Source organism: Lactuca virosa, chromosome 1, assembly GCF_052849685.1.
Source record: "Lactuca virosa cultivar CGN04683 chromosome 1, Lactuca_virosa_CGN04683_v6, whole genome shotgun sequence".
NCBI lineage: Eukaryota > Viridiplantae > Streptophyta > Magnoliopsida > Asterales > Asteraceae > Lactuca > Lactuca virosa.
Genome location: NC_136426.1, coordinates 299,065,785 through 299,079,960, shown reverse-complemented (window position 1 = coordinate 299,079,960; position 14,176 = coordinate 299,065,785).

Sequence of the window (14,176 nt, the reverse complement as noted above, 5' to 3'; positions counted from 1 at the left end):
TGTTTTTGAGTTACTTTCAGGCTGGTAATGGCGGTTTCCGATCCGCTAACGGTAGTTTCCGGCGGAGGTTGTACAGTACGAATCGTCGGGTTGTTTCGAGTTCTCAGACTGATTCGGACCCTTCCATAACCCACTTGTCTTTGTCCGTAAACAATAAGTCCATCCGTAAACGTGGTCAAACCATAATCCATCCGTAAACGTCCTTGATCAAACGTAAACGTTCTTGGTCAAAATGAAGTTTTTCCGTAAACTCTAGACATTTGACTTGAAAATTAATTTTTGACCAACCGTAAACAACCTTAGACTCAAAATAAAATTTTTATAAATTTGGATTTTAGAGAAAATAAATTTTAATTTTTAAGATTTTATATATTCTTATCTGATTTGTTTGGTGCAGATAAATGGAAAATCAATTAAAGTTTTTCGAAAATCACAATGTTGCTGGATTTCTTATGGATCCTCCTGCTGCTCATCAAGAGTTTAAATCCATGATTATGGGCTTGAATAACTGCAAAATTTCTCACGCGTTACGTTCAAATCCAGTCGTTTTTAAGGACCTAATCGCTGATTTCTGGAAGAATGCCTTTGTCAATGACCAGGGTGCAGATGGAACTGGCACTATTGAATCTGTGGTGAAGGGAGCTAACATAGTTATCTCTGAGCAAATTATTCGAGAAGTACTTGAATTTGGTGATACTCCTACATTTCCAACTGAGTACCCTGTTAGTAAAGTGAAGGAGGTACTTGAGAAAATGGGCTATGAAGGAACTTATCCTCCTACTCTCAAGAAACTGTTACCACCTTACTGGAGGTTTTTAGCACACTATTTTGTGAGCTGTATTTCTGGAAAGAATAGTGGACTTGATGAGTTGAGTCAGACTGCAACCTCAGCCATTGTTGCATTAAAAATGAATTGGGATTTTAATTTTTCAAAGTATGTTTTTGGAGAATTGAAAAAAATCTCCATGGGAAGAAGAAGGATCAATTCTTAATGTATCCCAGGTTTCTTCAAATGATCTTCAATGAAAAATATTCCAAAATTGAGAGGTCATCTGACACTTTAGATATGAAGGCTGTGGGTCCCAATACCTTTGGACTCATGAAGCAATCTAGAAAATCTACCAAACTCGCTTTTCAAGGATTAAATGAATTGGTTAAATTTGGAAAGTTTGCAGAGACTGAAGGTATTCAAGCTTCTAGTATTCCAATTGCAATGGTAGCTGAAGAACATGTAGCTCCAGCAAGACCAAATCTCATTTCTTCGTTTGAGGTTGTTGATGATTCTGATGATGATGATGCTAATGATGATGATGATATTTCTGATGATGATAATAATGATAGTGATGATGAAGGAATGGATTTTCGTATGTATGTACCACCGAAGGAGCCGATCAGTAAGGATGTGGATACTCCAGCTAAGACGGCAGAGGATGTTAATATTTTCAAGCAGTCAAACGATCCCACACCCGAACAGATGGATTCTCTTATTGCTCAACTACAGTCAACTGCAAGGAAGCCTTCCCAAACAGTTCCTTTTATTTCTGATTCTCCATCTGAGAGTGATAAAATGGATTCAAACGCCTCCTTAGCGCCAAGAAAGCAAAAACGTAAAGATCCAAGGCCGGGAGTGCTTTATGATGAGCCAGTACAACAGCCCTCTCCAATTACTGAGCCTACTCAAGTTGCTCATGATGCTCAAAGTCAAATTGTTGAGCCCGTTCAAGTTATTCAATATGTTCAAAGCCCAATCATTGAAACGGCCCCTGTCCAAGAAAATGTTCAGAGTCAAATGATTAATGAAGAAACATTTCCTTCGGTAAGTTCTTCTGCTCCACCTCCTCCAGAGCACGATGCTGCATCTGTGAAGTTATCCAAGTTACTTGCTTTTCAATATTCCTTCTCTCAGTCCAAAGGCAAAGGAATTTCTATTGGCTCCAAGCAAGGAGGTGATGAAGACTCCCATCCAACCGTCTCTGAGCTTAACCAAGAGATTATGCTTTTGAAGCAGGAGTCAATTGAGAAGGATCTTTTGATTGGTAGTCTGGATGTGAGAGTTTCTAGCCTTAAACAGGAGAACTCTGTCAAAGATGCAAAGATTTCTGAACTTCAAGCAAATCTTGGTGGTATAACTGATGGGGTTTGAGCATTCTAACACTTCCTAAGTGTACATGCAACCCTAATAACCTTGAATCTATGTTTTCTCTATATACATGCAAATTTCTTTTTCAAGGTTATTTCCTAACTAGCATGGCATGGGGATTACATAAAACATAAAAACTAGTAGAAATACATACCTTGTTGTTGCTTGGATTCCTTCAAGACTTTGTGAGCCTAGCACCCCAAATGTTGTGCCTCAAATGCTTCACACAACACCACAAGACTTGGAATAACTTGAGAGAATACTTCTAGCACTCAAAATCGGTTATGCCCTCTCTAGTAACACTATGTCCACTAGGTCACCATTTTGCTAGCCATAGGGTTCCTTTTATAGTGTTGTCACAATTAGGGTTTACACATGAATGCCCTTACTTGTCATGACTCTTGATTTCTCATGACCCATGGGTTTGTAACTCCCATAGACTATCCATGGAGCTCCATATGGTTATAACCAAACCCATAAACCATGGATCATTAATCCACCATAAAAGAATTGATGATTGTCATAATCAACCCTATATATTTAATTAGTCTCACTTTGATCACTAGATTAATACTAGATTAATACTTGATCAATACTAATTAAATAATACTATTATTAATATATTAGAACTTATAATATATTAATAATCATAAGTGCCTTATTCTCTCATTTAGTCTATCCAAGTATTGCAATGCCATGCAACCTAAATGGACCATGCCGGGTCGGGTCAAGTACATACCAAATAAAGTTATGGACTTAGACACTATATCCAACAGTCTCCCACTTGGATAAGTCTAATAACTATATTTCCAAATATGACTTCAAAATCCGACTAGCAATCGTAGCTCTTTCAAAGTCTCTCGGAACTGAGATGATGATGATACGCCATTTAAGATAAGTGATCATATAATCCTCTGTTCTCATGATATCAGCCGGACAAACACATGGAACATGGTCTTACTTATTGTCCAACATTTGTTTCTCGATCTCTGATTTGTTTCGACATAGAACTAAATTGAACACATCAATTAGGTTCTGACCGGGCCCGGTACATAGGTCAAAACCAAATCATCGAGGGGCCCATATATCGCTTCTATTTCTAGAAGGAGCAGATAAACTTCGACTGATATGCTTGTACTAACTACTTGTTGAATTATTCACAAAGGCACGTTTTATAACATCGAGTTACCAATGCGTTCTCGTACAATCAATGAATAACCAATTCATAGTCAACAACTCATATCTCTAGGTTTGAAGATTAATATGATATTACCGTCTCACGATCACTCGAGATAAATTCCATGAAGTGATGCAAGTGAGCGTGGGTTGGATCCAATACTCAGCCCTTATGAGTACTCATGAATGTTGTAGCAACCATTGCATTCTCCAAAGCACTTTTAGACAAATCATACAAGCCAAATTCATGACAGTCTTAAATCAATACTTACTTCCAAAGTTTGACTGACTGTGGATGGTTTGAATAATAACATAATTATTTTGGAAGTAAAAACATGCAAAATTGAAACATAGTAAACAATCAACACAAGATAGTAAGACCTTACTCATAAATAAATAACAACTTTTGTTTATCATCAAATGTCAATTACATTTTACAAGTTTCAGGAATCTAATTATTGAAACTAATATCATCCTTCAGCCCAATGCGCCTCGCATGCTGTAAATGCTTAGCCCTGCTCAGTCCCTTCGTGAGGGGATCTGCCGGGTTCTCATCTGATGATACCCTCTTAGCCACGAGGAGTCCTTCTTCTATTCGATGTCTGATGAAATGGTATTTTCTGTCAATGTGCCTAGATCTCCCGTGATCTCTTGGTTCCTTAGCCAAAGCAACCGCACTTTCGCTGTCACAGAAAATTTCCATTGGCTCCTTTATAGCTGGTACAACTCCAAGATCTCCGATGAAGTTCTTTAGCCATATCGCCTCCTTAGCTGCTTCACTTGCTGCTATGTACTCTGATTCACAAGTAGAATCAGCTACTGTCTCCTGCTTGGAACTTTTCCAAGTAATTGCCCCTCCATTTAGGATAAAGACCCAGCCTGACTGAGAGCGGAAATTATCCCTATCAGTCTGGAAGCTAGCATCGCTATATCCTTCCACTCTCAAGTCATCACTGCCTCCGAGGGTAAGGACCCAATCCTTAGTCCTCCGCAGATACTTGAGAATGTTCTTTACCGCTGTCCAGTGTGCCTTGCCAGGGTTCCCTTGATATCTACTGACCATGCTCAAAGCAAAGGCCACATCAGGGCGAGTACAAGTCATAGCATACATGATCGAGCCCACAGCGGAAGCATATGGTATATGACTCATTTCAGCTATCTCAGCCTCTGTACTCGGACTCTGAGTCTTACTCAGCTTGGCATTACTCTGGATTGGTAATTCTCCTTTCTTGGATTCTTGCATGCTGAACCTCTTCAGCACCTTATCCAAGTAAGTAATTTGACTAAGTCCAATTAGTCTCTTACTCCTATCTCTCAATATCCTTATCCCTAGGATATAGGCAGCTTCTCCAAGGTCCTTCATAGCGAAACACTTCCCAAGCCAGGTATTAACCTCCTGCAAGGTTGGGATGTCGTTTCCTATGAGAAGTATGTCATCCACATACAACACCAAGAAGCTAACTATGCTCCCACTAGCCCTGACATACACACAAGACTCATCCTCACTCCTAGAAAAGCCAAACTCTTTGACTTTCTCATCAAAGCAAAGATTCCATCTGCGAGATGCTTGTTTCAATCCATAAATGGATTTATCAAGCTTACACACTCTATTAGGGTATCTTGTATCGACAAAACCCTCTGGTTGAGCCATGTAAACATCCTCAGCCAACTTTCTATTAAGGAAAGCGGTTTTGACATCCATTTGCCATATTTCATAATCACGAAATGCAGCTATGGCTAACAATACTCTAATAGACTTAATCTTAGCTACTGGTGAGAAGGTCTCATCATAGTCAACTCCCGGAGTTTGAGTAAAGCCCTTCGCAACCAGTCGCGCTTTGTAAGTATGTACCTTCCCATCCATGTCGGTCTTCTTCTTGAAGATCCATTTGCACCCAACTGTCTTACGACCTGGTACATTGTCAACCAAGTTCCAAACTTGATTGTCATACATGGACTGAATCTCGCTGTCCATAGCCTCCTTCCATTTAGCAGACTCAGGGCATGCCATGGCTTCCTTGTAATTATTAGGTTCATCCAAATCTATTAGTGTACTATCACTAATAAATGTATCACCTTCAGTGGTGATGTGATAACCATAATAAAAATCAGGTGTGTTCCTCACCCTAGTGGAACGTCTTGGAGGTACAGACTCATCTATCGGATCAACAGGAGTTTCCTCCTCAGGTTGGTCGATAGCATTTGAGGTTCCTTCACCACTTGACTCTTGAAGCTCTTCAAGGTCAATTTGCCTCCCACTGTCCCCTTGGCTTATGAATTCTCTCTCACGAAAGACTCCTCTTCTTGCTACAAAGACCACCTTATCACTGGGTCTGTAGAAGAGGTAACCAAAGGATCTCTGTGGGTAGCCGATGAAAATACACCTCTCACTTCGAGGTTCAAGCTTATCATGAGTCTCACGCCTCACGAAAGCTTCACAACCCCAAATCTTGATGTGGTCCAAATTGGGAACTTTCCCAGTCCATATCTCGTGAGGTGTTTTGGCAACCTTTTTAGTAGGGACTAGATTAAGGATATGGGCGGCAGTCTCTAAGGCATACCCCCAGAAAGAGATTGGTAACGAAGCTCGACTCATCATGGAACGAACCATATCCAACAAGGTTCGATTGTGCCTCTCAGCTACACCATTCAACTGTGGTGTTCTGGGAGGTGTCAATTGTGAGACAATCCCACATTCCTTAAGATAGTCAAGGAACTCAATGCTAAGATACTCTCCTCCTCGATCGGATCGGAGCATCTTGATGTTGCTGCCCAATTGATTCTCCACTTCCTGCTTAAACTCTTTGAACTTTTCAAAGGTTTCTGACTTATGCTTGATTAAGTAAATATATCCATATCTACTGTAATCATCAGTGAAAGTCACATAATAGCGATTAGCATCCCTTGTAGCAACTCTGAAGGGCCCACGCACATCCGTGTGTACAAGGTCCAACAAACCTTCACCCCTATCACAAGTACCTGTGAAGGGTGACTTTGTCATTTTTCCAAGTAAACAAGACTCGCAACTATCATTTGACTTGAGGTCAAATGATTCCAAGACTCCAGCCTTTTGGAGTTGGCCTATGCGCTTCTTGTTAACATGTCCAAGACGACAATGCCACAAGGATGCTTTATCCAAGCTATCTGAAGAATCAATATACAACACATTATTTCCTAGATTGTCTACAACATTCACGGCTTCATATACACCATCACAAGGTAATGCTTTAAAGTAAAATACATCATTGTAATAAACATTAATAGCACCATTTTTATTATCAAATGAAAATGTAAAACCTTGTTTGTACAAGCCATGAAAGGAAATAATATTTCTCGCCATTTCGGGCGAGTAACAACACTTATTAAAATCTAACATTAACCCATTATTAAGCAATAAAGAATAAACTCCTATCTTGGTAACAGGTGATGCTTTCCTGTTGTCCATGACTAAGTTTATCTTCCCGTGCTCCACTTGCTCACTTCTTCTTAGTGCCTGCAAATCAGTACAGATGTGAATACCACAACCTGTATCAAGCACCCAAGAATTAGCATTAGATGAGTTATTAGACAATATTGTGTAAATACCTGCATGGGTGGGTTTAACCTTCCCATCCTTTAGATCTTGCAGATATTTGGGGCAGCTTCGCTTGAAGTGTCCCTTATCCTGGCAATAGAAGCACTGTGCTTCCTTTGGGTTTGAAGAAGGAGTAATGGGACCTTTCTTTGTCCCACTTGAAGAGGAACCATCAAGAGTCTTACCCTTGGTACCCTTCGAAGGGCTTTTCCTCTTCTTACCCTTTCCCTACCCAATAGCCAGAACAGGGGCTGTTGAAGGAGTAGAAGTAGCAACCGCTTTACCCTTAAGGCCATTTTCAGCTGTCCTTAAGAGTCCTTGAAGTTTGCTAAGTGTGACTTCCTCCTTGTTCATATGATAAGTCATACGAAACTGATCATAACTTGGAGGTAAGGAATGGAGAATGATGTCAATCGCCATTTCCTCAGGAAAGTCAACATTTAGCTTCAGCAACCGGTCAACGAACCTTTGCATCTTCTGCAAGTGACCGGTGATGGGTTCACCATCCTTCATCCTTGCGGTTATCATGGAGGAGATGATTTCATACCTCTCCTGACGCGCGCTCTGATGGTACCTTTCCATCAGATCCAGGTGCATCTCATAGGGGTAGAAATCTTCATAGGATTTTTGAAGTTCAGGAGTCATGGTGGCCATCATGATGCATGCTACTTTAGTAGCATCCTTTTCATGTGCAACAAACTCCGCAAACTCTTCAGGAGTAGCAGTGGCTTCACTCACAACCTTAAGCTCCCTATCGAGGACATATTCTTTGTCCTCATAGCGGGTAATCATTCTGATGTTTCTGATCCACTCATTAAAATTGGATCCATCAAAGATGACCTTACCACACAAGTTCATAAGGGAAAAGGAGCCTGTTGGGTTTGAGCCAGAAGCATTGTTGGAAGACATCTAAAAGGAAAGAAAGACAAGTTTCATTAGATTAGGAATCCTTAATAATTCACCCAAATGAAATATTAAGGCTAGGATCCAACAAACTATTTATAGTTGGAAGAGGGATGCCGTAATCCATACTATAAAATATTTGAAGGTAGGTAAATGACGATTTACCAATTTCCACCATAAGAACGAAATATTTTATTATTAGGTTTTATTGGTTTTGAAACTCCTAGATCTTTTGAGATACATTGAACTTTTCAATGGCATGTTTGAATCTCGATTGTGCCCTCTCAAGTTTGTGAATGGGATGCCGAGGATCATAAACAAGGTGTGAATAACCATACAAATTGACTTGGTACCCTCAACAATATTACCTAATCGATGTGCCGGTTAACCACACACGCTCCACCGATCTATAATAAAGTCAAGTTACCCTTTGCCACTCTTACTAGTCCATGTTAGTGTGCCGGTTAACCACACACGCTCCACTAACGACTTGGTAAGGTACAAAGTTAATTTTATGGGCTAGCACCAATTTCACATTTTCCTAAAGTAACTAAGATTGGGAATTTATAATGTATAGTTACTTTATAATTCATTATACTTTTAACGCGTATTTAAAGTCGTATCCTACCCGTTCGGCTAACGACCCTCCACCGATCAAGGAAGCGGTGGGTGAGAGTGGACACCCATTAAGTCACCATTTTATAGGCAACAACCTTATACCCCCCTTATAGACCGGCTTCGTGAATGAGGCCTACTAACGGTAAAAATGACATATTCTTATACATATCTATATAATAAAATTATAATAATAGTATAAGTGTTGATTTTTAAACTTTTTAAAAATCTAAGGTTTAATTTGGAATTAAAGTATTAAAGTGTAAGACTTTTCAAATTCCAAAACTTGAGGGCAAGAATTGAAACTATTCCAAGTCTCTTCAATTTGTAACTTATGAGTTTTAATGGTTCATAAAAATGAAGACTCTTCATTTTATGAAACCTCTTTAGTTCTTTAATCACAAATAAAAGAAGTGACTTTTGGTTATCCATAACTTGAGGACAAGTTATGGACACCATCATAGCCATTAAGATCATGAATTAAACACACATGGTGGTTACACATAATTCCTATGATCTTCTAAAAACTCATAAGAACACAAATTCATGTCAAGCAATTTCAAGAAATCATATAACTATATACAATACTTGAAAATTGATAAAAGTCATGCAAAAATGGGTTAACATAATCATTATCATTTTGAAAAACAGATTTTACAAGTCCAAAACAGATTGGGATAATGATCTTAATCCATTTCCAGCAACAAAACTCGAAAAAACTGCCCAGCACGCTCCTACTCGCCGAGTGCATTATTCTACTCGGCGAGTAGAATGAATTTGTTCATGGACTCGGCGAGTCCTCCCCATGGACTCGGCGAGTTCAGTCGTCAGAGTGCAGGATTTTCGATTTTTAAGCAGTTTTGCATCAAGTATACAGAAAACAATCCTAGGCTCTGATACCACTGATGGGTTTTGAGCATTCTAACACTTCCTAAGTGTACATGCAACCCTAATAACCTTGAATCTATGTTTTCTCTATATACATGCAAATTTCTTTTTCAAGGTTATTTCCTAACTAGCATGGCATGGGGATTACATAAAACATAAAAACTAGTAGAAATACATACCTTGTTGTTGCTTGGATTCCTTCAAGACTTTGTGAGCCTAGCACCCCAAATGTTGTGCCTTAAATTCTTCACACAACACCACAAGACTTGGAATAACTTGAGAGAATACTTCTAGCACTCAAAATCGGTTATGCCCACTCTAGTAACACTATGTCCACTAGGTCACCATTTTGCTAGCCATAGGGTTCCTTTTATAGTGTTGTCACAATTAGGGTTTACACATGAATGCCCTTACTTGTCATGACTCTTGATTTCTCATGACCCATGGGTTTGTAACTCCCATAGACTATCCATGGAGCTCCATATGTTTATAACCAAACCCATAAACCATGGATCATTAATCCACCATAAAAGAATTGATGATTGTCATAATCAACCCTATATATTTAATTAGTCTCACTTTGATTACTAGATTAATACTAGATTAATACTTGATCAATACTAATTAAATAATACTATTATTAATATATTAGAACGTATAATATATTAATAATCATAAGTGCCTTATTCTCTCATTTAGTCTATCCAAGTATTGCAATGCCATGCAACCCAAATGGACCATGCCGGGTCGGGTCAAGTACATACCAAATAAAGTTATGGACTTAGACACTATATCCAACAATAACTGCTTTATTCTTTGACCTGAAGCAGCGCTTACATCAGAGGTTTGGTGATGATTTTCAACCTTTAAGCGCTGAAGGCGAAAAGATTTCTGTATCTAGTGCTGATCCAGTCAATCCGTCCTCTCAACGTGTGAGCGAAAGAGTTGTTAGACCTGCTCCGGACGCGAATCTTGACACCTTTTTATCTTTTGGTCCTTCTTCTGCTCAAGAAAGAAGAGAAAAAAAGCTCGAATTGAGAAGTTGAAAGAGAATATGTTAGTGTTGAAACATTCTGATCAGAATGGTCCCAGAGATCATTCTGAAAGGTTTTTAAGGGAAACTGGAAAGAAATTTACTGACAAGTACGAAGATCGTTCTGGCATTTTGATGTGGGGATACGATGCCGACAAGAAAATGTGGGTCGTGAAGCGTAAGAGTCATCGAATTGAGTATTATGAGAAGTCAAATAAGTTTAAGTCCTGGACAAAAGTTGATCTCGTTGAACTTATTCATGCTCCTTTCAAAAATCCAACAAATGACTCTGTGGCCTGAGATTTTAAGAGGTTTCTTGAGGCTCAAGCTCGAAGTAATTTTGAAGGTATGAAGACTGCTTCATCGTTCACGAAAAAGGCCGATGATGTTATTGATCCTCGAACTAATAAAACCATGGTGAATGTTATGTGGCCACCCACAAAGCAAGCTAAAAGAATTCCACTTCCTAAACGCTTACCAGAAGGCACGTTGGATTCAATGCAATTCTCGGTTTATGATGAGGCTACCACGTCGGCGGTGATCAAGCTGAAAAAGAGCCAATATCGCATTGTTGATCCCAAGGATTTGTTGATGTTTGGAGAACGTGATATTCATACTCTGTCACACTTTCAACTTATTGTAGAAAATGAATTGTTTGAAGCTGCTGGCAAAGACTTCACTAGAATGGTTGCTACTATTATTGAAAGGAAGTTGTGGGCTGGGGCGTTCGATCAATCTGATGTTCATCTTGTAGATAAGCTGTAATAGCAACCAGCAATAAACCACGGGGGAGATTGTTCGATTATATTTTTGTGGTTTATGCTGGGTTAATAATGTTTCTATTTATTGTGCTTAGTAAGTTAGTATGTTATTGGGCTTGTTTATGTTCACGGTTGGGTGAACCGTAAACACTTAGTGTTTACGGACTTAGTGGATTGGGCTTTTGAGGCTTTGTTTTGGCATATATATATATATATATATATATATATATATATATATATATATATATATATATATATATATATATATATATATATATATATATATATATATATATATAGCCGTGTAGGGGTGGGTAGTCATTCTGATTGTTTTTAGTTCACGGCAGCTTCTAATATTTTGGTGTACCAGACGATTTTATTTGATAATAAAATCTTGTGCATTGAAGATTATTTCGTGTTCTTGAATCTCTATTTGGTTTACATTCCGCATTCACTGAATAGATTGATCGATATCATATAGGATCCATAGTTTTGGGACTTACACCGAGTGTTATAGATTATTCTCAAAATAATATGTTAGACTAAGGGAGCCTACCAAATAATATCGAAATAGAAGTATGGAATAGAATTGGGGATGACAATATCCAATTCTTAAGTTGAGATTCAAAAAATCTTTAGAAAAACCTTTTTATACCTTCCATTGTATCATAAACCATTACCGAAACATTTCAATATAGTAATGGTAAAAATATTGAGTTAATATACATTCATAAACGAAAGAAAGAGTATGTATATGCCATGGCGGAGGTTATATAGGGCCAGGGGGGCTGTGGCCCCCCCTATTTTTTTTTTATAATTAGTCCTTATACATTAAAAAAAGTTACATATTATGCCTAAAACTATAAAATTTGACTTTGGCCCCCCTGTTCTTCAATTTTTATACATATTTTATTTTCGGCCCCCCAAATCAAAACTTCAAGCTCCGCCACTATGTATATGCAACTAACCCAACTCAATTCATTACTCTCCAAAAAGTCCTTTCAACCTAAGGGTCCAATGGTCTCACATATTCCAAACAAGTGTAATGTCTCGCTTCCGTTTAAGTATACTCCTTAACTGATAAATCTCATTTTAACTAGTTTAATCCTTTAAGGTATTATATTCCCTCTTTTAAGTCATTTAATTCATCAAGATGGTCAGTTCCGATATTTTTATTTTCAATTATAAATTCCTCTCTATATAATGTTTTTTTATTTAATTCATTATCCAAGACATAAAAATATTATTCTTAATTATATAATTATCCGCATTATTTATCAACTCTATTTTGAAATAATTAAACGGAAACAGGTCGTGGCAACACTCCCTCACTTATGAGAATTTCATCCCCGAAATTCAGTCAATTATTAACTGATTAGCTCCAACGCACACTAGATTTCATCATCACTTTTGTCGCATTACTCCTAAAGCTAGATACGGTTCATCATCTTGATTAACCCTTTTTTTCTTCGGTGGCTATTGAGAATTTTAAACCGGGCTTAAGCTGAATTAAATCTATGAGTACGTTGGGCGTACTGGCTCAGTTGTTGGTCGCGGAGGCGTCCACGTACGGCGTGTTAGCACCTTTGAGGTCCCTTGTCCATAAAAATGCAATCTTTATGAGTTATATTGGACCATGCATGTGTTAGGGTCCTTAATATGATTCTATTTGAGTTTTGGGTCCCGTTAAGTCATGCATGGGAGTAAAGTTGACAACTTTACGTGTTAAGACATCATTAGGGACCAGATCTGAGACTATGACGTGATGGCTTAATTAATTAAACACTTAATGGTGAAGTTTGGTCAACTGCGTCGTACATTGGGCGTACCCAGCTAGTATGATGCACGCACTGGCCACCGAGGTAGAACACATGGCATAAGCCTGAGTACGCCAGGCGTACTCAGCAGCCTTTACTTTTGGTTGACTTTCTCGGTTTTTGGCCATGTTGGGCCATTAGTCTTCTGACGTTGGGCCATTTCTAGGCTATGGGCCTTCTTGGATTTAGGCCCATGATAGGTTTTGGGCCCATTTAGGAAGTTGGGCCAAATTGGGCTTTGGGTGCCATTTAGGAATTTGGGCTTTTGGAGCAAATGGGTTGAGCCTTGGTTTAGGCCAAGTAAGAAAAGGGTAAAATGGTCTTTTAACCTGGATGTTGGACAAGTGATCTAGATTCCTGATTATGGGTTAAGACCCAATTAATAATTGGATATTATGGATGATGTTAGCACGGGGATTTTTCCGGATCAGCAGTCCGAGCTTTTATCGGAGATATTCAGCAGCTTGAGGTGAGTTTCCTCACTGTGTTTGGTGCGTCGAAGGAACCAATGCCGACCCATGGTTTATTATGATTAGTATGCTAGTTGTCTATGTGACTCTTGCATGTATGATATCTGATATGTATACCGGGCAGGGCCCGATGCCAGGCGGGGCCTGGTGACTATATTGTATGTTTTTTATCTTTGTGATTCTTGCATGTGTTTATATGTTTGTATGTATACCGGGAGGGGCCCGATGCTAGGTGGGGCCTGATGAATGTGATGAGGCGGGGCCCATCTCAAGTTACTGACATATCTGTTCTGAGCGGGGCTCTATATCAGGCGGGGTCCGATGTCGGGTGGGGCCCATTAAGTAATTGATATGTATGGTATGTGGTGTTTTGGGGAACTCACTAAGCTTCGTGCTTACAGTTTTCAATTTACGTTTCAGGTATTTCCGGATCGAAGGGGAAGCTCTCAGGATGATCGCATCGCACACACCATGATTGTTTAGCATTTTATTTTACTCTGATGTAACTGGATTATTTGACATACTCTGATTTCCTTGTGGTTTTTATGAAAATGTTTTGGATAATGGTTTAATTGTTATAGAAATGAAATTTTTAGTCTTAAATTTTGGGACGTTACAAGTTGGTATCAGGGCCTTAGTTTGAGGGATTCAGACATACTCTCGGGTGTGTCTAAAGTCAAACTGTGGATTTGGTAGATTTTACGAAAAGAAAATGTTTTTATAAAAAGAGTTTCTAATAAAAGAAACGGGTGTGGTACATGCAATCGACCGAGCTCGAGTAAGTTTTCCTAAAATACCC